A 23,898-nucleotide genomic window follows, 5' to 3' on the forward strand; every position below is an offset into this window, starting at 1 on the left:
CGCAGTAGCTGCCAATGTTTTTCCTTTGGCTTCTGCGCTTGGAGGAATTGCAAAACTGAAACAACGCTCACGGAACCCAAGGAAAAATTATGGTGCTTTATATGTTAAAAAGATAAAGAAAATACTGTCATCACTGACAAACCATTCTTTGGGAAGCAAAAGAAACATGCCAGACCATTCTGTTTTTAAAGTGGTGGAAACAAAAATACTCCATCTGTGTTTTAGTTTCTCCTGTTACTGCGCTGAACAAGACTGTGAGGTGCTGTTAAAACTTTGCTCGGCTTACCAAAAGGACATCCAAAAGAATCAAGATAGCCAATATAAGGCATCAAGAAATGTTACAATTTGAGAGAAAAGAATTGCAAAATTATTTTTATTTAGAATAGGACATTGGCAAACAGGCATATTAATTATTACTACTTGATTTCTACAAGTAGTTTACATTGGATTTTGACAAACATGTTCACAATTTGTTGAAGGAATAGTGATTAAAATGTTGCTGAAATCTTTGATTTGTCAAGGTAGGACTATATTTTCAGCGATCATTTCTGTAGAATGCAAAGGGAGAAATGTGCTCGAAAGTGTCCATACTCACCTTCCACGATGATCAATTTTAGGGTTTTTGTCTCATTAGGACTGCTGTTGGCAGTGCTGCTCTCTGCAGATGCTGCCACCATTTGATGACTTGGTCATCTTTCCTGATGGGAAGATGGCTGGCGGGAACTCATTCAGAGTGGTTGTTTGAATGCTAGATGTCTATTTTTGTTTTAAAAACAGCTGAGTTTGCAAGTTTGTGTTTTTGTCTATTTTGAAAACTATGCTTTTTTTTTTTTTTTTTTGTATTTGTCAGATGGAAAGGAAAAAAATGACATTATACTTCTATGTGGGAAGATTATTTGCAGTGTGACACGCAGTAGCTGCCAATGTTTTTCCTTTGGCTTCTGCGCTTGGAGGAATTGCAAAACTGAAACAACGCTCACGGAACCCAAGGAAAAATTATGGTGCTTTATATGTTAAAAAGATAAAGAAAATACTGTCATCACTGACAAACCATTCTTTCGGAAGCAAAAGAAACATGCCAGACCATTCTGTTTTTAAAGTGGTGGAAACAAAAATACTCCATCTGTGTTTTAGTTTCTCCTGTTACTGCGCTGAACAAGACTGTGAGGTGCTGTTAAAACTTTGCTCGGCTTACCAAAAGGACATCCAAAAGAATCAAGATAGCCAATATAAGGCATCAAGAAATGTTACAATTTGAGAGAAAAGAATTGCAAAATTATTTTTCTTTAGAATAGGACATTGGCAAACAGGCATATTAATTATAACTACTTGATTTCTACAAGTAGTTTACATTGGATTTTGACAAACATGTTCACAATTTGTTGAAGGAATAGTGATTAAAATGTTGCTGAAATCTTTGATTTGTCAAGGTAGGACTATATTTTCAGGGATCATTTCTGTAGAATGCAAAGGGAGAAATGTGCTCGAAAGTGTCCATACTCACCTTCCACGATGATGAATTTTAGGGTTCTTGTCTCATTAGGACTGCTGTTGGCAGTGCTGCTCTCTGCAGATGCTGCCACCATTTGATGACTTGGTCATCTTTCCTGATGGGAAGATGGCTGGCGGGAACTCATTCAGAGTGGTTGTTTGAATGCTAAATGTCTATTTTTGTTTTAAAAACAGCTGAGTTTGCAAGTTTGTGTTTTTGTCTATTTTGAAAACTATGCTTTTTTTTTTTTTTTTTTGTCAGATGGAAAGGAAAAAAATGACATTATACTTCTATGTGGGAAGATTATTTGCAGTGTGACACGCAGTAGCTGCCAATGTTTTTCCTTTGGCTTCTGCGCTTGGAGGAATTGCAAAACTGAAACAACGCTCACGGAACCCAAGGAAAAATTATGGTGCTTTATATGTTAAAAAGATAAAGAAAATACTGTCATCACTGACAAACCATTCTTTCGGAAGCAAAAGAAACATGCCAGACCATTCTGTTTTTAAAGTGGTGGAAACAAAAATACTCCATCTGTGTTTTAGTTTCTCCTGTTACTGCGCTGAACAAGACTGTGAGGTGCTGTTAAAACTTTGCTCGGCTTACCAAAAGGACATCCAAAAGAATCAAGATAGCCAATATAAGGCATCAAGAAATGTTACAATTTGAGAGAAAAGAATTGCAAAATTATTTTTCTTTAGAATAGGACATTGGCAAACAGGCATATTAATTATTACTACTTGATTTCTACAAGTAGTTTACATTGGATTTTGACAAACATGTTCACAATTTGTTGAAGGAATAGTGATTAAAATGTTGCGGAAATCTTTGATTTGTCAAGGTAGGACTATATTTTCAGGGATCATTTCTGTAGAATGCAAAGGGAGAAATGTGCTCGAAAGTGTCCATACTCACCTTCCACGATGATGAATTTTAGGGTTTTTTTTCTCATTAGGACTGCTGTTGGCAGTGCTGCTCTCTGCAGATGCTGCCACCATTTGATGACTTGGTCATCTTTCCTGATGGGAAGATGGCTGGCGGGAACTCATTCAGAGTGGTTGTTTGAATGCTAAATGTCTATTTTTGTTTTAAAAACAGTTGAGTTTGCAAGTTTGTGTTTTTGTCTATTTTGAAAACTATGCTTTTTTTTTTTTTGTATTTGTTAGATGGAAAGGAAAAAAATGACATTATACTTCTATGTGGGAAGATTATTTGCAGTGTGACACGCAGTAGCTGCCAATGTTTTTCCTTTGGCTTCTGCGCTTGGAGGAATTGCAAAACTGAAACAACGCTCACGGAACCCAAGGAAAAATTATGGTGCTTTATATGTTAAAAAGATAAAGAAAATACTGTCATCACTGACAAACCATTCTTTCGGAAGCAAAAGAAACATGCCAGACCATTCTGTTTTTAAAGTGGTGGAAACAAAAATACTCCATCTGTGTTTTAGTTTCTCCTGTTACTGCGCTGAACAAGACTGTGAGGTGCTGTTAAAACTTTGCTCGGCTTACCAAAAGGACATCCAAAAGAATCAAGATAGCCAATATAAGGCATCAAGAAATGTTACAATTTGAGAGAAAAGAATTGCAAAATTATTTTTCTTTAGAATAGGACATTGGCAAACAGGCATATTAATTATTACTACTTGATTTCTACAAGTAGTTTACATTGGATTTTGACAAACATGTTCACAATTTGTTGAAGGAATAGTGATTAAAATGTTGCTGAAATCTTTGATTTGTCAAGGTAGGACTATATTTTCGGGGATCATTTCTGTAGAATGCAAAGGGAGAAATGTGCTCGAAAGTGTCCATGCTCACCTTCCACGATGATGAATTTTAGGGTTCTTGTCTCATTAGGACTGCTGTTGGCAGTGCTGCTCTCTGCAGATGCTGCCACCATTTGATGACTTGGTCATCTTTCCTGATGGGAAGATGGCTGGCGGGAACTCATTCAGAGTGGTTGTTTGAATGCTAAATGTCTATTTTTGTTTTAAAAACAGCTGAGTTTGCAAGTTTGTGTTTTTGTCTATTTTGAAAACTATGCTTTTTTTTTTTTTGTATTTGTCAGATGGAAAGGAAAAAAATGACATTATACTTCTATGTGGGAAGATTATTTGCAGTGTGACACGCAGTAGCTGCCAATGTTTTTCCTTTGGCTTCTGCGCTTGGAGGAATTGCAAAACTGAAACAACGCTCACGGAACCCAAGGAAAAATGATGGTGCTTTATATGTTAAAAAGATAAAGAAAATACTGTCATCACTGACAAACCATTCTTTCGGAAGCAAAAGAAACATGCCAGACCATTCTGTTTTTAAAGTGGTGGAAACAAAAATACTCCATCTGTGTTTTAGTTTCTCCTGTTACTGCGCTGAACAAGACTGAGAGGTGCTGTTAAAACTTTGCTCGGCTTACCAAAAGGACATCCAAAAGAATCAAGATAGCCAATATAAGGCATCAAGAAATGTTACAATTTGAGAGAAAAGAATTGCAAAATTATTTTTCTTTAGAATAGGACATTGGCAAACAGGCATATTAATTATTACTACTTGATTTCTACAAGTAGTTTACATTGGATTTTGACAAACATGTTCACAATTTGTTGAAGGAATAGTGATTAAAATGTTGCTGAAATCTTTGATTTGTCAAGGTAGGACTATATTTTCAGGGATCATTTCTGTAGAATGCAAAGGGAGAAATGTGCTCGAAAGTGTCCATACTCACCTTCCACGATGATGAATTTTAGGGTTCTTGTCTCATTAGGACTGCTGTTGGCAGTGCTGCTCTCTGCAGATGCTGCCACCATTTGATGACTTGGTCATCTTTCCTGATGGGAAGATGGCTGGCGGGAACTCATTCAGAGTGGTTGTTTGAATGCTAAATGTCTATTTTTGTTTTAAAAACAGCTGAGTTTGCAAGTTTGTGTTTTTGTCTATTTTGAAAACTATGCTTTTTTTTTTTTCTGTATTTGTCAGATGGAAAGGAAAAAAATGACATTATACTTCTATGTGGGAAGATTATTTGCAGTGTGACACGCAGTAGCTGCCAATGTTTTTCCTTTGGCTTCTGCGCTTGGAGGAATTGTAAAACTGAAACAACGCTCACGGAACCCAAGGAAAAATTATGGTGCTTTATATGTTAAAAAGATAAAGAAAATACTGTCATCACTGACAAACCATTCTTTCGGAAGCAAAAGAAACATGCCAGACCATTCTGTTTTTAAAGTGGTGGAAACAAAAATACTCCATCTGTGTTTTAGTTTCTCCTGTTACTGCGCTGAACAAGACTGTGAGGTGCTGTTAAAACTTTGCTCGGCTTACCAAAAGGACATCCAAAAGAATCAAGATAGCCAATATAAGGCATCAAGAAATGTTACAATTTGAGAGAAAAGAATTGCAAAATTATTTTTCTTTAGAATAGGACATTGGCAAACAGGCATATTAATTATTACTACTTGATTTCTACAAGTAGTTTACATTGGATTTTGACAAACATGTTCACAATTTGTTGAAGGAATAGTGATTAAAATGTTGCTGAAATCTATGATTTGTCAAGGTAGGACTATATTTTCAGGGATCATTTCTGTAGAATGCAAAGGGAGAAATGTGCTCGAAAGTGTCCATACTCACCTTCCACGATGATGAATTTTAGGGTTCTTGTCTCATTAGGACTGCTGTTGGCAGTGCTGCTCTCTGCAGATGCTGCCACCATTTGATGACTTGGTCATCTTTCCTGATGGGAAGATGGCTGGCGGGAACTCATTCAGAGTGGTTGTTTGAATGCTAAATGTCTATTTTTGTTTTAAAAACAGCTGAGTTTGCAAGTTTGTGTTTTTGTCTATTTTGAAAACTATGCTTTTTTTTTTTTTTTTGTATTTGTCAGATGGAAAGGAAAAAAATGACATTATACTTCTATGTGGGAAGATTATTTGCAGTGTGACACGCAGTAGCTGCCAATGTTTTTCCTTTGGCTTCTGCGCTTGGAGGAATTGCAAAACTGAAACAACGCTCACGGAACCCAAGGAAAAATTATGGTGCTTTATATGTTAAAAAGATAAAGAAAATACTGTCATCACTGACAAACCATTCTTTCGGAAGCAAAAGAAACATGCCAGACCATTCTGTTTTTAAAGTGGTGGAAACAAAAATACTCCATCTGTGTTTTAGTTTCTCCTGTTACTGCGCTGAACAAGACTGTGAGGTGCTGTTAAAACTTTGCTCGGCTTACCAAAAGGACATCCAAAAGAATCAAGATAGCCAATATAAGGCATCAAGAAATGTTACAATTTGAGAGAAAAGAATTGCAAAATTATTTTTCTTTAGAATAGGACATTGGCAAACAGGCATATTAATTATTACTACTTGATTTCTACAAGTAGTTTACATTGGATTTTGACAAACATGTTCACAATTTGTTGAAGGAATAGTGATTAAAATGTTGCTGAAATCTATGATTTGTCAAGGTAGGACTATATTTTCAGGGATCATTTCTGTAGAATGCAAAGGGAGAAATGTGCTCGAAAGTGTCCATACTCACCTTCCACGATGATGAATTTTAGGGTTCTTGTCTCATTAGGACTGCTGTTGGCAGTGCTGCTCTCTGCAGATGCTGCCACCATTTGATGACTTGGTCATCTTTCCTGATGGGAAGATGGCTGGCGGGAACTCATTCAGAGTGGTTGTTTGAATGCTAAATGTCTATTTTTGTTTTAAAAACAGCTGAGTTTGCAAGTTTGTGTTTTTGTCTATTTTGAAAACTATGCTTTTTTTTTTTTTTTTTGTATTTGTCAGATGGAAAGGAAAAAAATGACATTATACTTCTATGTGGGAAGATTATTTGCAGTGTGACACGCAGTAGCTGCCAATGTTTTTCCTTTGGCTTCTGCGCTTGGAGGAATTGCAAAACTGAAACAACGCTCACGGAACCCAAGGAAAAATTATGGTGCTTTATATGTTAAAAAGATAAAGAAAATACTGTCATCACTGACAAACCATTCTTTCGGAAGCAAAAGAAACATGCCAGACCATTCTGTTTTTAAAGTGGTGGAAACAAAAATACTCCATCTGTGTTTTAGTTTCTCCTGTTACTGCGCTGAACAAGACTGTGAGGTGCTGTTAAAACTTTGCTCGGCTTACCAAAAGGACATCCAAAAGAATCAAGATAGCCAATATAAGGCATCAAGAAATGTTACAATTTGAGAGAAAAGAATTGCTAAATTATTTTTCTTTAGAATAGGACATTGGCAAACAGGCATATTAATTATTACTACTTGATTTCTACAAGTAGTTTACATTGGATTTTGACAAACATGTTCACAATTTGTTGAAGGAATAGTGATTAAAATGTTGCTGAAATCTTTGATTTGTCAAGGTAGGACTATATTTTCAGGGATCATTTCTGTAGAATGCAAAGGGAGAAATGTGCTCGAAAGTGTCCATACTCACCTTCCACGATGATGAATTTTAGGGTTCTTGTCTCATTAGGACTGCTGTTGGCAGTGCTGCTCTCTGCAGATGCTGCCACCATTTGATGACTTGGTCATCTTTCCTGATGGGAAGATGGCTGGCGGGAACTCATTCAGAGTGGTTGTTTGAATGCTAAATGTCTATTTTTGTTTTAAAAACAGCTGAGTTTGCAAGTTTGTGTTTTTGTCTATTTTGAAAACTATGCTTTTTTTTTTTTTTTTTTGTATTTGTCAGATGGAAAGGAAAAAAATGACATTATACTTCTATGTGGGAAGATTATTTGCAGTGTGACACGCAGTAGCTGCCAATGTTTTTCCTTTGGCTTCTGCGCTTGGAGGAATTGCAAAACTGAAACAACGCTCACGGAACCCAAGGAAAAATTATGGTGCTTTATATGTTAAAAAGATAAAGAAAATACTGTCATCACTGACAAACCATTCTTTCGGAAGCAAAAGAAACATGCCAGACCATTCTGTTTTTAAAGTGGTGGAAACAAAAATACTCCATCTGTGTTTTAGTTTCTCCTGTTACTGCGCTGAACAAGACTGTGAGGTGCTGTTAAAACTTTGCTCGGCTTACCAAAAGGACATCCAAAAGAATCAAGATAGCCAATATAAGGCATCAAGAAATGTTACAATTTGAGAGAAAAGAATTGCAAAATTATTTTTCTTTAGAATAGGACATTGGCAAACAGGCATATTAATTATTACTACTTGATTTCTACAAGTAGTTTACATTGGATTTTGACAAACATGTTCACAATTTGTTGAAGGAATAGTGATTAAAATGTTGCTGAAATCTTTGATTTGTCAAGGTAGGACTATATTTTCAGGGATCATTTCTGTAGAATGCAAAGGGAGAAATGTACTCGAAAGTGTCCATACTCACCTTCCACGATGATGAATTTTAGGGTTCTTGTCTCATTAGGACTGCTGTTGGCAGTGCTGCTCTCTGCAGATCCTGCCACCATTTGATGACTTGGTCATCTTTCCTGATGGGAAGATGGCTGGCGGGAACTCATTCAGAGTGGTTGTTTGAATGCTAAATGTCTATTTTTGTTTTAAAAACAGCTGAGTTTGCAAGTTTGTGTTTTTGTCTATTTTGAAAACTATGCTTTTTTTTTTTTCTGTATTTGTCAGATGGAAAGGAAAAAAATGACATTATACTTCTATGTGGGAAGATTATTTGCAGTGTGACACGCAGTAGCTGCCAATGTTTTTCCTTTGGCTTCTGCGCTTGGAGGAATTGCAAAACTGAAACAACGCTCACGGAACCCAAGGAAAAATTATGGTGCTTTATATGTTAAAAAGATAAAGAAAATACTGTCATCACTGACAAACCATTCTTTCGGAAGCAAAAGAAACATGCCAGACCATTCTGTTTTTAAAGTGGTGGAAACAAAAATACTCCATCTGTGTTTTAGTTTCTCCTGTTACTGCGCTGAACAAGACTGTGAGGTGCTGTTAAAACTTTGCTCGGCTTACCAAAAGGACATCCAAAAGAATCAAGATAGCCAATATAAGGCATCAAGAAATGTTACAATTTGAGAGAAAAGAATTGCAAAATTATTTTTCTTTAGAATAGGACATTGGCAAACAGGCATATTAATTATTACTACTTGATTTCTACAAGTAGTTTACATTGGATTTTGACAAACATGTTCACAATTTGTTGAAGGAATAGTGATTAAAATGTTGCTGAAATCTATGATTTGTCAAGGTAGGACTATATTTTCAGGGATCATTTCTGTAGAATGCAAAGGGAGAAATGTGCTCGAAAGTGTCCATACTCACCTTCCACGATGATGAATTTTAGGGTTCTTGTCTCATTAGGACTGCTGTTGGCAGTGCTGCTCTCTGCAGATGCTGCCACCATTTGATGACTTGGTCATCTTTCCTGATGGGAAGATGGCTGGCGGGAACTCATTCAGAGTGGTTGTTTGAATGCTAAATGTCTATTTTTGTTTTAAAAACAGCTGAGTTTGCAAGTTTGTGTTTTTGTCTATTTTGAAAACTATGCTTTTTTTTTTTTTTTTGTATTTGTCAGATGGAAAGGAAAAAAATGACATTATACTTCTATGTGGGAAGATTATTTGCAGTGTGACACGCAGTAGCTGCCAATGTTTTTCCTTTGGCTTCTGCGCTTGGAGGAATTGCAAAACTGAAACAACGCTCACGGAACCCAAGGAAAAATTATGGTGCTTTATATGTTAAAAAGATAAAGAAAATACTGTCATCACTGACAAACCATTCTTTCGGAAGCAAAAGAAACATGCCAGACCATTCTGTTTTTAAAGTGGTGGAAACAAAAATACTCCATCTGTGTTTTAGTTTCTCCTGTTACTGCGCTGAACAAGACTGTGAGGTGCTGTTAAAACTTTGCTCGGCTTACCAAAAGGACATCCAAAAGAATCAAGATAGCCAATATAAGGCATCAAGAAATGTTACAATTTGAGAGAAAAGAATTGCAAAATTATTTTTCTTTAGAATAGGACATTGGCAAACAGGCATATTAATTATTACTACTTGATTTCTACAAGTAGTTTACATTGGATTTTGACAAACATGTTCACAATTTGTTGAAGGAATAGTGATTAAAATGTTGCTGAAATCTATGATTTGTCAAGGTAGGACTATATTTTCAGGGATCATTTCTGTAGAATGCAAAGGGAGAAATGTGCTCGAAAGTGTCCATACTCACCTTCCACGATGATGAATTTTAGGGTTCTTGTCTCATTAGGACTGCTGTTGGCAGTGCTGCTCTCTGCAGATGCTGCCACCATTTGATGACTTGGTCATCTTTCCTGATGGGAAGATGGCTGGCGGGAACTCATTCAGAGTGGTTGTTTGAATGCTAAATGTCTATTTTTGTTTTAAAAACAGCTGAGTTTGCAAGTTTGTGTTTTTGTCTATTTTGAAAACTATGCTTTTTTTTTTTTTTTTTGTATTTGTCAGATGGAAAGGAAAAAAATGACATTATACTTCTATGTGGGAAGATTATTTGCAGTGTGACACGCAGTAGCTGCCAATGTTTTTCCTTTGGCTTCTGCGCTTGGAGGAATTGCAAAACTGAAACAACGCTCACGGAACCCAAGGAAAAATTATGGTGCTTTATATGTTAAAAAGATAAAGAAAATACTGTCATCACTGACAAACCATTCTTTCGGAAGCAAAAGAAACATGCCAGACCATTCTGTTTTTAAAGTGGTGGAAACAAAAATACTCCATCTGTGTTTTAGTTTCTCCTGTTACTGCGCTGAACAAGACTGTGAGGTGCTGTTAAAACTTTGCTCGGCTTACCAAAAGGACATCCAAAAGAATCAAGATAGCCAATATAAGGCATCAAGAAATGTTACAATTTGAGAGAAAAGAATTGCTAAATTATTTTTCTTTAGAATAGGACATTGGCAAACAGGCATATTAATTATTACTACTTGATTTCTACAAGTAGTTTACATTGGATTTTGACAAACATGTTCACAATTTGTTGAAGGAATAGTGATTAAAATGTTGCTGAAATCTTTGATTTGTCAAGGTAGGACTATATTTTCAGGGATCATTTCTGTAGAATGCAAAGGGAGAAATGTGCTCGAAAGTGTCCATACTCACCTTCCACGATGATGAATTTTAGGGTTCTTGTCTCATTAGGACTGCTGTTGGCAGTGCTGCTCTCTGCAGATGCTGCCACCATTTGATGACTTGGTCATCTTTCCTGATGGGAAGATGGCTGGCGGGAACTCATTCAGAGTGGTTGTTTGAATGCTAAATGTCTATTTTTGTTTTAAAAACAGCTGAGTTTGCAAGTTTGTGTTTTTGTCTATTTTGAAAACTATGCTTTTTTTTTTTTTTTTTGTATTTGTCAGATGGAAAGGAAAAAAATGACATTATACTTCTATGTGGGAAGATTATTTGCAGTGTGACACGCAGTAGCTGCCAATGTTTTTCCTTTGGCTTCTGCGCTTGGAGGAATTGCAAAACTGAAACAACGCTCACGGAACCCAAGGAAAAATTATGGTGCTTTATATGTTAAAAAGATAAAGAAAATACTGTCATCACTGACAAACCATTCTTTCGGAAGCAAAAGAAACATGCCAGACCATTCTGTTTTTAAAGTGGTGGAAACAAAAATACTCCATCTGTGTTTTAGTTTCTCCTGTTACTGCGCTGAACAAGACTGTGAGGTGCTGTTAAAACTTTGCTCGGCTTACCAAAAGGACATCCAAAAGAATCAAGATAGCCAATATAAGGCATCAAGAAATGTTACAATTTGAGAGAAAAGAATTGCAAAATTATTTTTCTTTAGAATAGGACATTGGCAAACAGGCATATTAATTATTACTACTTGATTTCTACAAGTAGTTTACATTGGATTTTGACAAACATGTTCACAATTTGTTGAAGGAATAGTGATTAAAATGTTGCTGAAATCTTTGATTTGTCAAGGTAGGACTATATTTTCAGGGATCATTTCTGTAGAATGCAAAGGGAGAAATGTGCTCGAAAGTGTCCATACTCACCTTCCACGATGATGAATTTTAGGGTTCTTGTCTCATTAGGACTGCTGTTGGCAGTGCTGCTCTCTGCAGATCCTGCCACCATTTGATGACTTGGTCATCTTTCCTGATGGGAAGATGGCTGGCGGGAACTCATTCAGAGTGGTTGTTTGAATGCTAAATGTCTATTTTTGTTTTAAAAACAGCTGAGTTTGCAAGTTTGTGTTTTTGTCTATTTTGAAAACTATGCTTTTTTTTTTTTCTGTATTTGTCAGATGGAAAGGAAAAAAATGACATTATACTTCTATGTGGGAAGATTATTTGCAGTGTGACACGCAGTAGCTGCCAATGTTTTTCCTTTGGCTTCTGCGCTTGGAGGAATTGCAAAACTGAAACAACGCTCACGGAACCCAAGGAAAAATTATGGTGCTTTATATGTTAAAAAGATAAAGAAAATACTGTCATCACTGACAAACCATTCTTTCGGAAGCAAAAGAAACATGCCAGACCATTCTGTTTTTAAAGTGGTGGAAACAAAAATACTCCATCTGTGTTTTAGTTTCTCCTGTTACTGCGCTGAACAAGACTGTGAGGTGCTGTTAAAACTTTGCTCGGCTTACCAAAAGGACATCCAAAAGAATCAAGATAGCCAATATAAGGCATCAAGAAATGTTACAATTTGAGAGAAAAGAATTGCAAAATTATTTTTCTTTAGAATAGGACATTGGCAAACAGGCATATTAATTATTACTACTTGATTTCTACAAGTAGTTTACATTGGATTTTGACAAACATGTTCACAATTTGTTGAAGGAATAGTGATTAAAATGTTGCTGAAATCTATGATTTGTCAAGGTAGGACTATATTTTCAGGGATCATTTCTGTAGAATGCAAAGGGAGAAATGTGCTCGAAAGTGTCCATACTCACCTTCCACGATGATGAATTTTAGGGTTCTTGTCTCATTAGGACTGCTGTTGGCAGTGCTGCTCTCTGCAGATGCTGCCACCATTTGATGACTTGGTCATCTTTCCTGATGGGAAGATGGCTGGCGGGAACTCATTCAGAGTGGTTGTTTGAATGCTAAATGTCTATTTTTGTTTTAAAAACAGCTGAGTTTGCAAGTTTGTGTTTTTGTCTATTTTGAAAACTATGCTTTTTTTTTTTTTTTTGTATTTGTCAGATGGAAAGGAAAAAAATGACATTATACTTCTATGTGGGAAGATTATTTGCAGTGTGACACGCAGTAGCTGCCAATGTTTTTCCTTTGGCTTCTGCGCTTGGAGGAATTGCAAAACTGAAACAACGCTCACGGAACCCAAGGAAAAATTATGGTGCTTTATATGTTAAAAAGATAAAGAAAATACTGTCATCACTGACAAACCATTCTTTCGGAAGCAAAAGAAACATGCCAGACCATTCTGTTTTTAAAGTGGTGGAAACAAAAATACTCCATCTGTGTTTTAGTTTCTCCTGTTACTGCGCTGAACAAGACTGTGAGGTGCTGTTAAAACTTTGCTCGGCTTACCAAAAGGACATCCAAAAGAATCAAGATAGCCAATATAAGGCATCAAGAAATGTTACAATTTGAGAGAAAAGAATTGCAAAATTATTTTTCTTTAGAATAGGACATTGGCAAACAGGCATATTAATTATTACTACTTGATTTCTACAAGTAGTTTACATTGGATTTTGACAAACATGTTCACAATTTGTTGAAGGAATAGTGATTAAAATGTTGCTGAAATCTTTGATTTGTCAAGGTAGGGCTATTATTTCAGCGATCATTTCTGTAGAATGCAAAGGGAGAAATGTGCTCGAAAGTGTCCATACTCACCTTCCACGATGATCAATTTTAGGGTTTTTGTCTCATTAGGACTGCTGTTGGCAGTGCTGCTCTCTGCAGATGCTGCCACCATTTGATGACTTGGTCATCTTTCCTGATGGGAAGATGGCTGGCGGGAACTCATTCAGAGTGGTTGTTTGAATGCTAAATGTCTATTTTTGTTTTAAAAACAGCTGAGTTTGCAAGTTTGTGTTTTTGTCTATTTTGAAAACTATGCTTTTTTTTTTTTTGGATTTGTCGGATGGAAAGGAAAAAAATGACATTATACTTCTATGTGGGAAGATTATTTGCAGTGTGACACGCAGTAGCTGCCAATGTTTTTCCTTTGGCTTCTGCGCTTGGAGGAATTGCAAAACTGAAACAACGCTCACGGAACCCAAGGAAAAATTATGGTGCTTTATATGTTAAAAAGATAAAGAAAATACTGTCATCACTGACAAACCATTCTTTCGGAAGCAAAAGAAACATGCCAGACCATTCTGTTTTTAAAGTGGTGGAAACAAAAATACTCCATCTGTGTTTTAGTTTCTCCTGTTACTGCGCTGAACAAGACTGTGAGGTGCTGTTAAAACTTTGCTCGGCTTACCAAAAGGACATCCAAAAGAATCAAGATAGCCAATATAAGGCATCAAGAAATGTTACAATTTGAGAGAAAAGAATTGCTAAATTATTTTTCTTTAGAATAGGACATTGGCAAACAGGCATATTAATTATTACTACTTGATTTCTACAAGTAGTTTACATTGGATTTTGACAAACATGTTCACAATTTGTTGAAGGAATAGTGATTAAAATGTTGCTGAAATCTTTGATTTGTCAAGGTAGGACTATATTTTCAGGGATCATTTCTGTAGAATGCAAAGGGAGAAATGTGCTCGAAAGTGTCCATACTCACCTTCCACGATGATGAATTTTAGGGTTCTTGTCTCATTAGGACTGCTGTTGGCAGTGCTGCTCTCTGCAGATGCTGCCACCATTTGATGACTTGGTCATCTTTCCTGATGGGAAGATGGCTGGCGGGAACTCATTCAGAGTGGTTGTTTGAATGCTAAATGTCTATTTTTGTTTTAAAAACAGCTGAGTTTGCAAGTTTGTGTTTTTGTCTATTTTGAAAACTATGCTTTTTTTTTTTTTTTTTGTATTTGTCAGATGGAAAGGAAAAAAATGACATTATACTTCTATGTGGGAAGATTATTTGCAGTGTGACACGCAGTAGCTGCCAATGTTTTTCCTTTGGCTTCTGCGCTTGGAGGAATTGCAAAACTGAAACAACGCTCACGGAACCCAAGGAAAAATTATGGTGCTTTATATGTTAAAAAGATAAAGAAAATACTGTCATCACTGACAAACCATTCTTTCGGAAGCAAAAGAAACATGCCAGACCATTCTGTTTTTAAAGTGGTGGAAACAAAAATACTCCATCTGTGTTTTAGTTTCTCCTGTTACTGCGCTGAACAAGACTGTGAGGTGCTGTTAAAACTTTGCTCGGCTTACCAAAAGGACATCCAAAAGAATCAAGATAGCCAATATAAGGCATCAAGAAATGTTACAATTTGAGAGAAAAGAATTGCAAAATTATTTTTCTTTAGAATAGGACATTGGCAAACAGGCATATTAATTATTACTACTTGATTTCTACAAGTAGTTTACATTGGATTTTGACAAACATGTTCACAATTTGTTGAAGGAATAGTGATTAAAATGTTGCTGAAATCTATGATTTGTCAAGGTAGGACTATATTTTCAGGGATCATTTCTGTAGAATGCAAAGGGAGAAATGTGCTCGAAAGTGTCCATACTCACCTTCCACGATGATGAATTTTAGGGTTCTTGTCTCATTAGGACTGCTGTTGGCAGTGCTGCTCTCTGCAGATGCTGCCACCATTTGATGACTTGGTCATCTTTCCTGATGGGAAGATGGCTGGCGGGAACTCATTCAGAGTGGTTGTTTGAATGCTAAATGTCTATTTTTGTTTTAAAAACAGCTGAGTTTGCAAGTTTGTGTTTTTGTCTATTTTGAAAACTATGCTTTTTTTTTTTTTTTTGTATTTGTCAGATGGAAAGGAAAAAAATGACATTATACTTCTATGTGGGAAGATTATTTGCAGTGTGACACGCAGTAGCTGCCAATGTTTTTCCTTTGGCTTCTGCGCTTGGAGGAATTGCAAAACTGAAACAACGCTCACGGAACCCAAGGAAAAATTATGGTGCTTTATATGTTAAAAAGATAAAGAAAATACTGTCATCACTGACAAACCATTCTTTCGGAAGCAAAAGAAACATGCCAGACCATTCTGTTTTTAAAGTGGTGGAAACAAAAATACTCCATCTGTGTTTTAGTTTCTCCTGTTACTGCGCTGAACAAGACTGTGAGGTGCTGTTAAAACTTTGCTCGGCTTACCAAAAGGACATCCAAAAGAATCAAGATAGCCAATATAAGGCATCAAGAAATGTTACAATTTGAGAGAAAAGAATTGCAAAATTATTTTTCTTTAGAATAGGACATTGGCAAACAGGCATATTAATTATTACTACTTGATTTCTACAAGTAGTTTACATTGGATTTTGACAAACATGTTCACAATTTGTTGAAGGAATAGTGATTAAAATGTTGCTGAAATCTTTGATTTGTCAAGGTAGGGCTATTATTTCAGCGATCATTTCTGTAGAATGCAAAGGGAGAAATGTGCTCGAAAGTGTCCATACTCACCTTCCACGATGATCAATTTTAGGGTTTTTGTCTCATTAGGACTGCTGTTGGCAGTGCTGCTCTCTGCAGATGCTGCCACCATTTGATGACTTGGTCATCTTTCCTGATGGGAAGATGGCTGGCGGGAACTCATTCAGAGTGGTTGTTTGAATGCTAAATGTCTATTTTTGTTTTAAAAACAGCTGAGTTTGCAAGTTTGTGTTTTTGTCTATTTTGAAAACTATGCTTTTTTTTTTTTTGGATTTGTCGGATGGAAAGGAAAAAAATGACATTATACTTCTATGTGGGAAGATTATTTGCAGTGTGACACGCAGTAGCTGCCAATGTTTTTCCTTTGGCTTCTGCGCTTGGAGGAATTGCAAAACTGAAACAACGCTCACGGAACCCAAGGAAAAATGATGGTGCTTTATATGTTAAAAAGATAAAGAAAATACTGTCATCACTGACAAACCATTCTTTCGGAAGCAAAAGAAACATGCCAGACCATTCTGTTTTTAAAGTGGTGGAAACAAAAATACTCCATCTGTGTTTTAGTTTCTCCTGTTACTGCGCTGAACAAGACTGTGAGGTGCTGTTAAAACTTTGCTCGGCTTACCAAAAGGACATCCAAAAGAATCAAGATAGCCAATATAAGGCATCAAGAAATGTTACAATTTGAGAGAAAAGAATTGCAAAATTATTTTTCTTTAGAATAGGACATTGGCAAACAGGCATATTAATTATTACTACTTGATTTCTACAAGTAGTTTACATTGGATTTTGACAAACATGTTCACAATTTGTTGAAGGAATAGTGATTAAAATGTTGCTGAAATCTTTGATTTGTCAAGGTAGGACTATATTTTCAGGGATCATTTCTGTAGAATGCAAAGGGAGAAATGTGCTCGAAAGTGTCCATACTCACCTTCCACGATGATGAATTTTAGGGTTCTTGTCTCATTAGGACTGCTGTTGGCAGTGCTGCTCTCTGCAGATGCTGCCACCATTTGATGACTTGGTCATCTTTCCTGATGGGAAGATGGCTGGCGGGAACTCATTCAGAGTGGTTGTTTGAATGCTAAATGTCTATTTTTGTTTTAAAAACAGCTGAGTTTGCAAGTTTGTGTTTTTGTCTATTTTGAAAACTATGCTTTTTTTTTTTTTTTTTGTATTTGTCAGATGGAAAGGAAAAAAATGACATTATACTTCTATGTGGGAAGATTATTTGCAGTGTGACACGCAGTAGCTGCCAATGTTTTTCCTTTGGCTTCTGCGCTTGGAGGAATTGCAAAACTGAAACAACGCTCACGGAACCCAAGGAAAAATTATGGTGCTTTATATGTTAAAAAGATAAAGAAAATACTGTCATCACTGACAAACCATTCTTTCGGAAGCAAAAGAAACATGCCAGACCATTCTGTTTTTAAAGTGGTGGAAACAAAAATACTCCATCTGTGTTTTAGTTTCTCCTGTTACTGCGCTGAACAAGACTGTGAGGTGCTGTTAAAACTTTGCTCGGCTTACCAAAAGGACATCCAAAAGAATCAAGATAGCCAATATAAGGCATCAAGAAATGTTACAATTTGAGAGAAAAGAATTGCAAAATTATTTTTCTTTAGAATAGGACATTGGCAAACAGGCATATTAATTATTACTACTTGATTTCTACAAGTAGTTTACATTGGATTTTGACAAACATGTTCACAATTTGTTGAAGGAATAGTGATTAAAATGTTGCTGAAATCTATGATTTGTCAAGGTAGGACTATATTTTCAGGGATCATTTCTGTAGAATGCAAAGGGAGAAATGTGCTCGAAAGTGTCCATACTCACCTTCCACGATGATGAATTTTAGGGTTCTTGTCTCATTAGGACTGCTGTTGGCAGTGCTGCTCTCTGCAGATGCTGCCACCATTTGATGACTTGGTCATCTTTCCTGATGGGAAGATGGCTGGCGGGAACTCATTCAGAGTGGTTGTTTGAATGCTAAATGTCTATTTTTGTTTTAAAAACAGCTGAGTTTGCAAGTTTGTGTTTTTGTCTATTTTGAAAACTATGCTTTTTTTTTTTTTTTTGTATTTGTCAGATGGAAAGGAAAAAAATGACATTATACTTCTATGTGGGAAGATTATTTGCAGTGTGACACGCAGTAGCTGCCAATGTTTTTCCTTTGGCTTCTGCGCTTGGAGGAATTGCAAAACTGAAACAACGCTCACGGAACCCAAGGAAAAATTATGGTGCTTTATATGTTAAAAAGATAAAGAAAATACTGTCATCACTGACAAACCATTCTTTCGGAAGCAAAAGAAACATGCCAGACCATTCTGTTTTTAAAGTGGTGGAAACAAAAATACTCCATCTGTGTTTTAGTTTCTCCTGTTACTGCGCTGAACAAGACTGTGAGGTGCTGTTAAAACTTTGCTCGGCTTACCAAAAGGACATCCAAAAGAATCAAGATAGCCAATATAAGGCATCAAGAAATGTTACAATTTGAGAGAAAAGAATTGCAAAATTATTTTTCTTTAGAATAGGACATTGGCAAACAGGCATATTAATTATTACTACTTGATTTCTACAAGTAGTTTACATTGGATTTTGACAAACATGTTCACAATTTGTTGAAGGAATAGTGATTAAAATGTTGCTGAAATCTTTGATTTGTCAAGGTAGGGCTATTATTTCAGCGATCATTTCTGTAGAATGCAAAGGGAGAAATGTGCTCGAAAGTGTCCATACTCACCTTCCACGATGATCAATTTTAGGGTTTTTGTCTCATTAGGACTGCTGTTGGCAGTGCTGCTCTCTGCAGATGCTGCCACCATTTGATGACTTGGTCATCTTTCCTGATGGGAAGATGGCTGGCGGGAACTCATTCAGAGTGGTTGTTTGAATGCTAAATGTCTATTTTTGTTTTAAAAACAGCTGAGTTTGCAAGTTTGTGTTTTTGTCTATTTTGAAAACTATGCTTTTTTTTTTTTTGGATTTGTCGGATGGAAAGGAAAAAAATGACATTATACTTCTATGTGGGAAGATTATTTGCAGTGTGACACGCAGTAGCTGCCAATGTTTTTCCTTTGGCTTCTGCGCTTGGAGGAATTGCAAAACTGAAACAACGCTCACGGAACCCAAGGAAAAATGATGGTGCTTTATATGTTAAAAAGATAAAGAAAATACTGTCATCACTGACAAACCATTCTTTCGGAAGCAAAAGAAACATGCCAGACCATTCTGTTTTTAAAGTGGTGGAAACAAAAATACTCCATCTGTGTTTTAGTTTCTCCTGTTACTGCGCTGAACAAGACTGTGAGGTGCTGTTAAAACTTTGCTCGGCTTACCAAAAGGACATCCAAAAGAATCAAGATAGCCAATATAAGGCATCAAGAAATGTTACAATTTGAGAGAAAAGAATTGCAAAATTATTTTTCTTTAGAATAGGACATTGGCAAACAGGCATATTAATTATTACTACTTGATTTCTACAAGTAGTTTACATTGGATTTTGACAAACATGTTCACAATTTGTTGAAGGAATAGTGATTAAAATGTTGCTGAAATCTTTGATTTGTCAAGGTAGGACTATATTTTCAGGGATCATTTCTGTAGAATGCAAAGAGAGAAATTTGCTCGAAAGTGTCCATGCTCACCTTTCACGATGATGAATTTTAGGGTTCTTGTCTCATTAGGACTGCTGTTGGCAGTGCTGCTCTCTGCAGATGCTGCCACCATTTGATGACTTGGTCATCTTTCCTGATGGGAAGATGGCTGGCGGGAACTCATTCAGAGTGGTTGTTTGAATGCTAAATGTCTATTTTTGTTTTAAAAACAGCTGAGTTTGCAAGTTTGTGTTTTTGTCTATTTTGAAAACTATGCTTTTTTTTTTTTTTTTTTGTATTTGTCAGATGGAAAGGAAAAAAATGACATTATACTTCTATGTGGGAAGATTATTTGCAGTGTGACACGCAGTAGCTGCCAATGTTTTTCCTTTGGCTTCTGCGCTTGGAGGAATTGCAAAACTGAAAGAACGCTCACGGAACCCAAGGAAAAATTATGGTGCTTTATATGTTAAAAAGATAAAGAAAATACTGTCATCACTGACAAACCATTCTTTCGGAAGCAAAAGAAACATGTCAGACCATTCTGTTTTTAAAGTGGTGGAAACAAAAATACTCCATCTGTGTTTTAGTTTCTCCTGTTACTGCGCTGAACAAGACTGTGAGGTGCTGTTAAAACTTTGCTCGGCTTACCAAAAGGACATCCAAAAGAATCAAGATAGCCAATATAAGGCATCAAGAAATGTTACAATTTGAGAGAAAAGAATTGCAAAAATATTTTTCTTTAGAATAGGACATTGGCAAACAGGCATATTAATTATTACTACTTGATTTCTACAAGTAGTTTACATTGGATTTTGACAAACATGTTCACAATTTGTTGAAGGAATAGTGATTAAAATGTTGCTGAAATCTTTGATTTGTCAAGGTAGGACTATATTTTCAGGGATCATTTCTGTAGAATGCAAAGAGAGAAATTTGCTCGAAAGTGTCCATGCTCACCTTTCACGATGATGAATTTTAGGGTTCTTGTCTCATTAGGACTGCTGTTGGCAGTGCTGCTCTCTGCAGATGCTGCCACCATTTGATGACTTGGTCATCTTTCCTGATGGGAAGATGGCTGGCGGGAACTCATTCAGAGTGGTTGTTTGAATGCTAAATGTCTATTTTTGTTTTAAAAACAGCTGAGTTTGCAAGTTTGTGTTTTTGTCTATTTTGAAAACTATGTTTTTTTTTTTTTTTTTGGATTTGTCAGATGGAAAGGAAAAAAATGACATTATACTTCTATGTGGGAAGATTATTTGCAGTGTGACACGCAGTAGCTGCCAATGTTTTTCCTTTGGCTTCTGCGCTTGGAGGAATTGCAAAACTGAAAAAACGCTCACGGAACCCAAGGAAAAATTATGGTGCTTTATATGTTAAAAAGATAAAGAAAATACTGTCATCACTGACAAACCATTCTTTCGGAAGCAAAAGAAACATGCCAGACCATTCTGTTTTTAAAGTGGTGGAAACAAAAATACTCCATCTGTGTTTTAGTTTCTCCTGTTACTGCGCTGAACAAGACTGTGAGGTGCTGTTAAAACTTTGCTCGGCTTACCAAAAGGACATTCAAAAGAATCAAGATAGCCAATATAAGGCATCAAGAAATGTTACAATTTGAGAGAAAAGAATTGCAAAATTATTTTTCTTTAGAATAGGACATTGGCAAACAGGCATATTAATTATTACTACTTGATTTCTACAAGTAGTTTACATTGGATTTTGACAAACATGTTCACAATTTGTTGAAGGAATAGTGATTAAAATGTTGCTGAAATCTTTGATTTGTCAAGGTAGGACTATATTTTCAGGGATCATTTCTGTAGAATGCAAAGGGAGAAATGTGCTCGAAAGTGTCCATACTCACCTTCCACGATGATGAATTTTAGGGTTCTTGTCTCATTAGGACTGCTGTTGGCAGTGCTGCTCTCTGCAGATGCTGCCACCATTTGATGACTTGGTCATCTTTCCTGATGGGAAGATGGCTGGCGGGAACTCATTCAGAGTGGTTGTTTGAATGCTAAATGTCTATTTTTGTTTTAAAAACAGCTGAGTTTGCAAGTTTGTGTTTTTGTCTATTTTGAAAACTATGCTTTTTTGTTTTTTTGGATTTGTCAGATGGAAAGGAAAAAAATGACATTATACTTCTATGTGGGAAGATTATTTGCAGTGTGACACGCAGTAGCTGCCAATGTTTTTCCTTTGGCTTCTGCGCTTGGAGGAATTGCAAAACTGAAACAACGCTCACGGAACCCAAGGAAAAATTATGGTGCTTTATATGTTAAAAAGATAAAGAAAATACTGTCATCACTGACAAACCATTCTTTCGGAAGCAAAAGAAACATGCCAGACCATTCTGTTTTTAAAGTGGTGGAAACGAAAATACTCCATCTGTGTTTTAGTTTCTCCTGTTACTGCGCTGAACAAGACTGTGAGGTGCTGTTAAAACTTTGCTCGGCTTACCAAAAGGACATCCAAAAGAATCAAGATAGCCAATATAAGGCATCAAGAAATGTTACAATTTGAGAGAAAAGAATTGCAAAATTATTTTTCTTTAGAATAGGACATTGGCAAACAGGCATATTAATTATTACTACTTGATTTCTACAAGTAGTTTACATTGGATTTTGACAAACATGTTCACAATTTGTTGAAGGAATAGTGATTAAAATGTTGCTGAAATCTTTGATTTGTCAAGGTAGGACTATATTTTCAGGGATCATTTCTGTAGAATGCAAAGGGAGAAATGTGCTCGAAAGTGTCCATACTCACCTTCCACGATGATGAATTTTAGGGTTCTTGTCTCATTAGGACTGCTGTTGGCAGTGCTGCTCTCTGCAGATGCTGCCACCATTTGATGACTTGGTCATCTCTCCTGATGGGAAGATGGCTGGCGGGAACTCATTCGGAGTGGTTGTTTGAATGCTAAATGTCTATTTTTGTTTTAAAAACAGCTGAGTTTGCAAGTTTGTGTTTTTGTCTATTTTGAAAACTATGCTTTTTTTTTTTTTTTTTGTATTTGTCAGATGGAAAGGAAAAAAATGACATTATACTTCTATGTGGGAAGATTATTTGCAGTGTGACACGCAGTAGCTGCCAATGTTTTTCCTTTGGCTTCTGCGCTTGGAGGAATTGCAAAACTGAAACAACGCTCACGGAACCCAAGGAAAAATTATGGTGCTTTATATGTTAAAAAGATAAAGAAAATGCTGTCATCACTGACAAACCATTCTTTCGGAAGCAAAAGAAACATGCCAGACCATTCTGTTTTTAAAGTGGTGGAAACAAAAATACTCCATCTGTGTTTTAGTTTCTCCTGTTACTGCGCTGAACAAGACTGTGAGGTGCTGTTAAAACTTTGCTCGGCTTACCAAAAGGACATCCAAAAGAATCAAGATAGCCAATATAAGGCATCAAGAAATGTTACAATTTGAGAGAAAAGAATTGCAAAATTATTTTTCTTTAGAATAGGACATTGGCAAACAGGCATATTAATTATTACTACTTGATTTCTACAAGTAGTTTACATTGGATTTTGACAAACATGTTCACAATTTGTTGAAGGAATAGTGATTAAAATGTTGCTGAAATCTTTGATTTGTCAAGGTAGGACTATATTTTCAGGGATCATTTCTGTAGAATGCAAAGGGAGAAATGTGCTCGAAAGTGTCCATACTCACCTTCCACGATGATGAATTTTAGGGTTCTTGTCTCATTAGGACTGCTGTTGGCAGTGCTGCTCTCTGCAGATGCTGCCACCATTTGATGACTTGGTCATCTTTCCTGATGGGAAGATGGCTGGCGGGAACTCATTCAGAGTGGTTGTTTGAATGCTAAATGTCTATTTTTGTTTTAAAAACAGTTGAGTTTGCAAGTTTCTGTTTTTGTCTATTTTGAAAACTATGCTTTTTTTTTTTTTGTATTTGTCAGATGGAAAGGAAAAAAATGACATTATACTTCTATGTGGGAAGATTATTTGCAGTGTGACACGCAGTAGCTGCCAATGTTTTTCCTTTGGCTTCTGCGCTTGGAGGAATTGCAAAACTGAAACAACGCTCACGGAACCCAAAGAAAAATTATGGTGCTTTATATGTTAAAAAGATAAAGAAAATACTGTCATCACTGACAAACCATTCTTTCGGAAGCAAAAGAAACATGCCAGACCATTCTGTTTTTAAAGTGGTGGAAACAAAAATACTCCATCTGTGTTTTAGTTTCTCCTGTTACTGCGCTGAACAAGACTGTGAGGTGCTGTTAAAACTTTGCTCGGCTTACCAAAAGGACATCCAAAAGAATCAAGATAGCCAATATAAGGCATCAAG

At 36.2% G+C, this 23,898-nt stretch overlaps 26 non-coding genes across 26 annotated transcripts; all 26 read left to right on the top strand.

Moving 5' to 3' along the window:
* Positions 1-523: 523 nt before the first annotated feature.
* On the top strand, positions 524-738 carry LOC143985178 (small nucleolar RNA U3). The gene has a single exon (XR_013275474.1). It is a non-coding gene; the product is annotated as a small nucleolar RNA U3 (small nucleolar RNA).
* Positions 739-1,432: 694 nt separating this feature from the next.
* Positions 1,433-1,647, top strand: LOC143984677 (small nucleolar RNA U3). Its single transcript, XR_013275043.1, has one exon. It is a non-coding gene; the product is annotated as a small nucleolar RNA U3 (small nucleolar RNA).
* Positions 1,648-2,335: 688 nt separating this feature from the next.
* Positions 2,336-2,551, top strand: LOC143985197 (small nucleolar RNA U3). Its single transcript, XR_013275491.1, has one exon. It is a non-coding gene; the product is annotated as a small nucleolar RNA U3 (small nucleolar RNA).
* A 689-nt stretch (positions 2,552-3,240) lies between these two features.
* Positions 3,241-3,455, top strand: LOC143984992 (small nucleolar RNA U3). Its single transcript, XR_013275313.1, has one exon. It is a non-coding gene; the product is annotated as a small nucleolar RNA U3 (small nucleolar RNA).
* A 689-nt stretch (positions 3,456-4,144) lies between these two features.
* Positions 4,145-4,359, top strand: LOC143984678 (small nucleolar RNA U3). The gene has a single exon (XR_013275044.1). It is a non-coding gene; the product is annotated as a small nucleolar RNA U3 (small nucleolar RNA).
* A 690-nt stretch (positions 4,360-5,049) lies between these two features.
* LOC143984679 (small nucleolar RNA U3) lies at positions 5,050-5,264 on the top strand. Its single transcript, XR_013275045.1, has one exon. It is a non-coding gene; the product is annotated as a small nucleolar RNA U3 (small nucleolar RNA).
* A 692-nt stretch (positions 5,265-5,956) lies between these two features.
* LOC143984682 (small nucleolar RNA U3) lies at positions 5,957-6,171 on the top strand. Its single transcript, XR_013275046.1, has one exon. It is a non-coding gene; the product is annotated as a small nucleolar RNA U3 (small nucleolar RNA).
* A 693-nt stretch (positions 6,172-6,864) lies between these two features.
* LOC143984683 (small nucleolar RNA U3) lies at positions 6,865-7,079 on the top strand. Its single transcript, XR_013275047.1, has one exon. It is a non-coding gene; the product is annotated as a small nucleolar RNA U3 (small nucleolar RNA).
* A 694-nt stretch (positions 7,080-7,773) lies between these two features.
* Positions 7,774-7,988, top strand: LOC143984944 (small nucleolar RNA U3). The gene has a single exon (XR_013275274.1). It is a non-coding gene; the product is annotated as a small nucleolar RNA U3 (small nucleolar RNA).
* Positions 7,989-8,678: 690 nt separating this feature from the next.
* Positions 8,679-8,893, top strand: LOC143984684 (small nucleolar RNA U3). The gene has a single exon (XR_013275048.1). It is a non-coding gene; the product is annotated as a small nucleolar RNA U3 (small nucleolar RNA).
* Positions 8,894-9,585: 692 nt separating this feature from the next.
* Positions 9,586-9,800, top strand: LOC143984685 (small nucleolar RNA U3). Its single transcript, XR_013275049.1, has one exon. It is a non-coding gene; the product is annotated as a small nucleolar RNA U3 (small nucleolar RNA).
* A 693-nt stretch (positions 9,801-10,493) lies between these two features.
* LOC143984686 (small nucleolar RNA U3) lies at positions 10,494-10,708 on the top strand. The gene has a single exon (XR_013275050.1). It is a non-coding gene; the product is annotated as a small nucleolar RNA U3 (small nucleolar RNA).
* Positions 10,709-11,401: 693 nt separating this feature from the next.
* Positions 11,402-11,616, top strand: LOC143984935 (small nucleolar RNA U3). The gene has a single exon (XR_013275266.1). It is a non-coding gene; the product is annotated as a small nucleolar RNA U3 (small nucleolar RNA).
* Positions 11,617-12,306: 690 nt separating this feature from the next.
* LOC143984688 (small nucleolar RNA U3) lies at positions 12,307-12,521 on the top strand. Its single transcript, XR_013275051.1, has one exon. It is a non-coding gene; the product is annotated as a small nucleolar RNA U3 (small nucleolar RNA).
* A 695-nt stretch (positions 12,522-13,216) lies between these two features.
* LOC143985183 (small nucleolar RNA U3) lies at positions 13,217-13,428 on the top strand. The gene has a single exon (XR_013275479.1). It is a non-coding gene; the product is annotated as a small nucleolar RNA U3 (small nucleolar RNA).
* Positions 13,429-14,117: 689 nt separating this feature from the next.
* Positions 14,118-14,332, top strand: LOC143984689 (small nucleolar RNA U3). Its single transcript, XR_013275052.1, has one exon. It is a non-coding gene; the product is annotated as a small nucleolar RNA U3 (small nucleolar RNA).
* Positions 14,333-15,025: 693 nt separating this feature from the next.
* LOC143984690 (small nucleolar RNA U3) lies at positions 15,026-15,240 on the top strand. The gene has a single exon (XR_013275053.1). It is a non-coding gene; the product is annotated as a small nucleolar RNA U3 (small nucleolar RNA).
* A 695-nt stretch (positions 15,241-15,935) lies between these two features.
* LOC143985184 (small nucleolar RNA U3) lies at positions 15,936-16,147 on the top strand. The gene has a single exon (XR_013275480.1). It is a non-coding gene; the product is annotated as a small nucleolar RNA U3 (small nucleolar RNA).
* Positions 16,148-16,836: 689 nt separating this feature from the next.
* Positions 16,837-17,051, top strand: LOC143984691 (small nucleolar RNA U3). Its single transcript, XR_013275054.1, has one exon. It is a non-coding gene; the product is annotated as a small nucleolar RNA U3 (small nucleolar RNA).
* Positions 17,052-17,744: 693 nt separating this feature from the next.
* Positions 17,745-17,959, top strand: LOC143984692 (small nucleolar RNA U3). Its single transcript, XR_013275055.1, has one exon. It is a non-coding gene; the product is annotated as a small nucleolar RNA U3 (small nucleolar RNA).
* A 695-nt stretch (positions 17,960-18,654) lies between these two features.
* LOC143985185 (small nucleolar RNA U3) lies at positions 18,655-18,866 on the top strand. Its single transcript, XR_013275481.1, has one exon. It is a non-coding gene; the product is annotated as a small nucleolar RNA U3 (small nucleolar RNA).
* Positions 18,867-19,555: 689 nt separating this feature from the next.
* On the top strand, positions 19,556-19,770 carry LOC143984909 (small nucleolar RNA U3). Its single transcript, XR_013275244.1, has one exon. It is a non-coding gene; the product is annotated as a small nucleolar RNA U3 (small nucleolar RNA).
* Positions 19,771-20,464: 694 nt separating this feature from the next.
* On the top strand, positions 20,465-20,679 carry LOC143984910 (small nucleolar RNA U3). The gene has a single exon (XR_013275245.1). It is a non-coding gene; the product is annotated as a small nucleolar RNA U3 (small nucleolar RNA).
* Positions 20,680-21,371: 692 nt separating this feature from the next.
* LOC143984693 (small nucleolar RNA U3) lies at positions 21,372-21,586 on the top strand. Its single transcript, XR_013275056.1, has one exon. It is a non-coding gene; the product is annotated as a small nucleolar RNA U3 (small nucleolar RNA).
* Positions 21,587-22,276: 690 nt separating this feature from the next.
* LOC143984976 (small nucleolar RNA U3) lies at positions 22,277-22,491 on the top strand. Its single transcript, XR_013275301.1, has one exon. It is a non-coding gene; the product is annotated as a small nucleolar RNA U3 (small nucleolar RNA).
* A 693-nt stretch (positions 22,492-23,184) lies between these two features.
* Positions 23,185-23,399, top strand: LOC143984694 (small nucleolar RNA U3). The gene has a single exon (XR_013275057.1). It is a non-coding gene; the product is annotated as a small nucleolar RNA U3 (small nucleolar RNA).
* Positions 23,400-23,898: the final 499 nt, after the last annotated feature.

This window comes from Lithobates pipiens, unplaced genomic scaffold (genome assembly GCF_037356315.1).
Source record: "Lithobates pipiens isolate NorthernLeopardFrog02 unplaced genomic scaffold, aLitPip1_a1.2 Scaffold_16, whole genome shotgun sequence".
In the NCBI taxonomy this organism is placed as follows: Eukaryota; Metazoa; Chordata; class Amphibia; order Anura; family Ranidae; genus Lithobates; species Lithobates pipiens.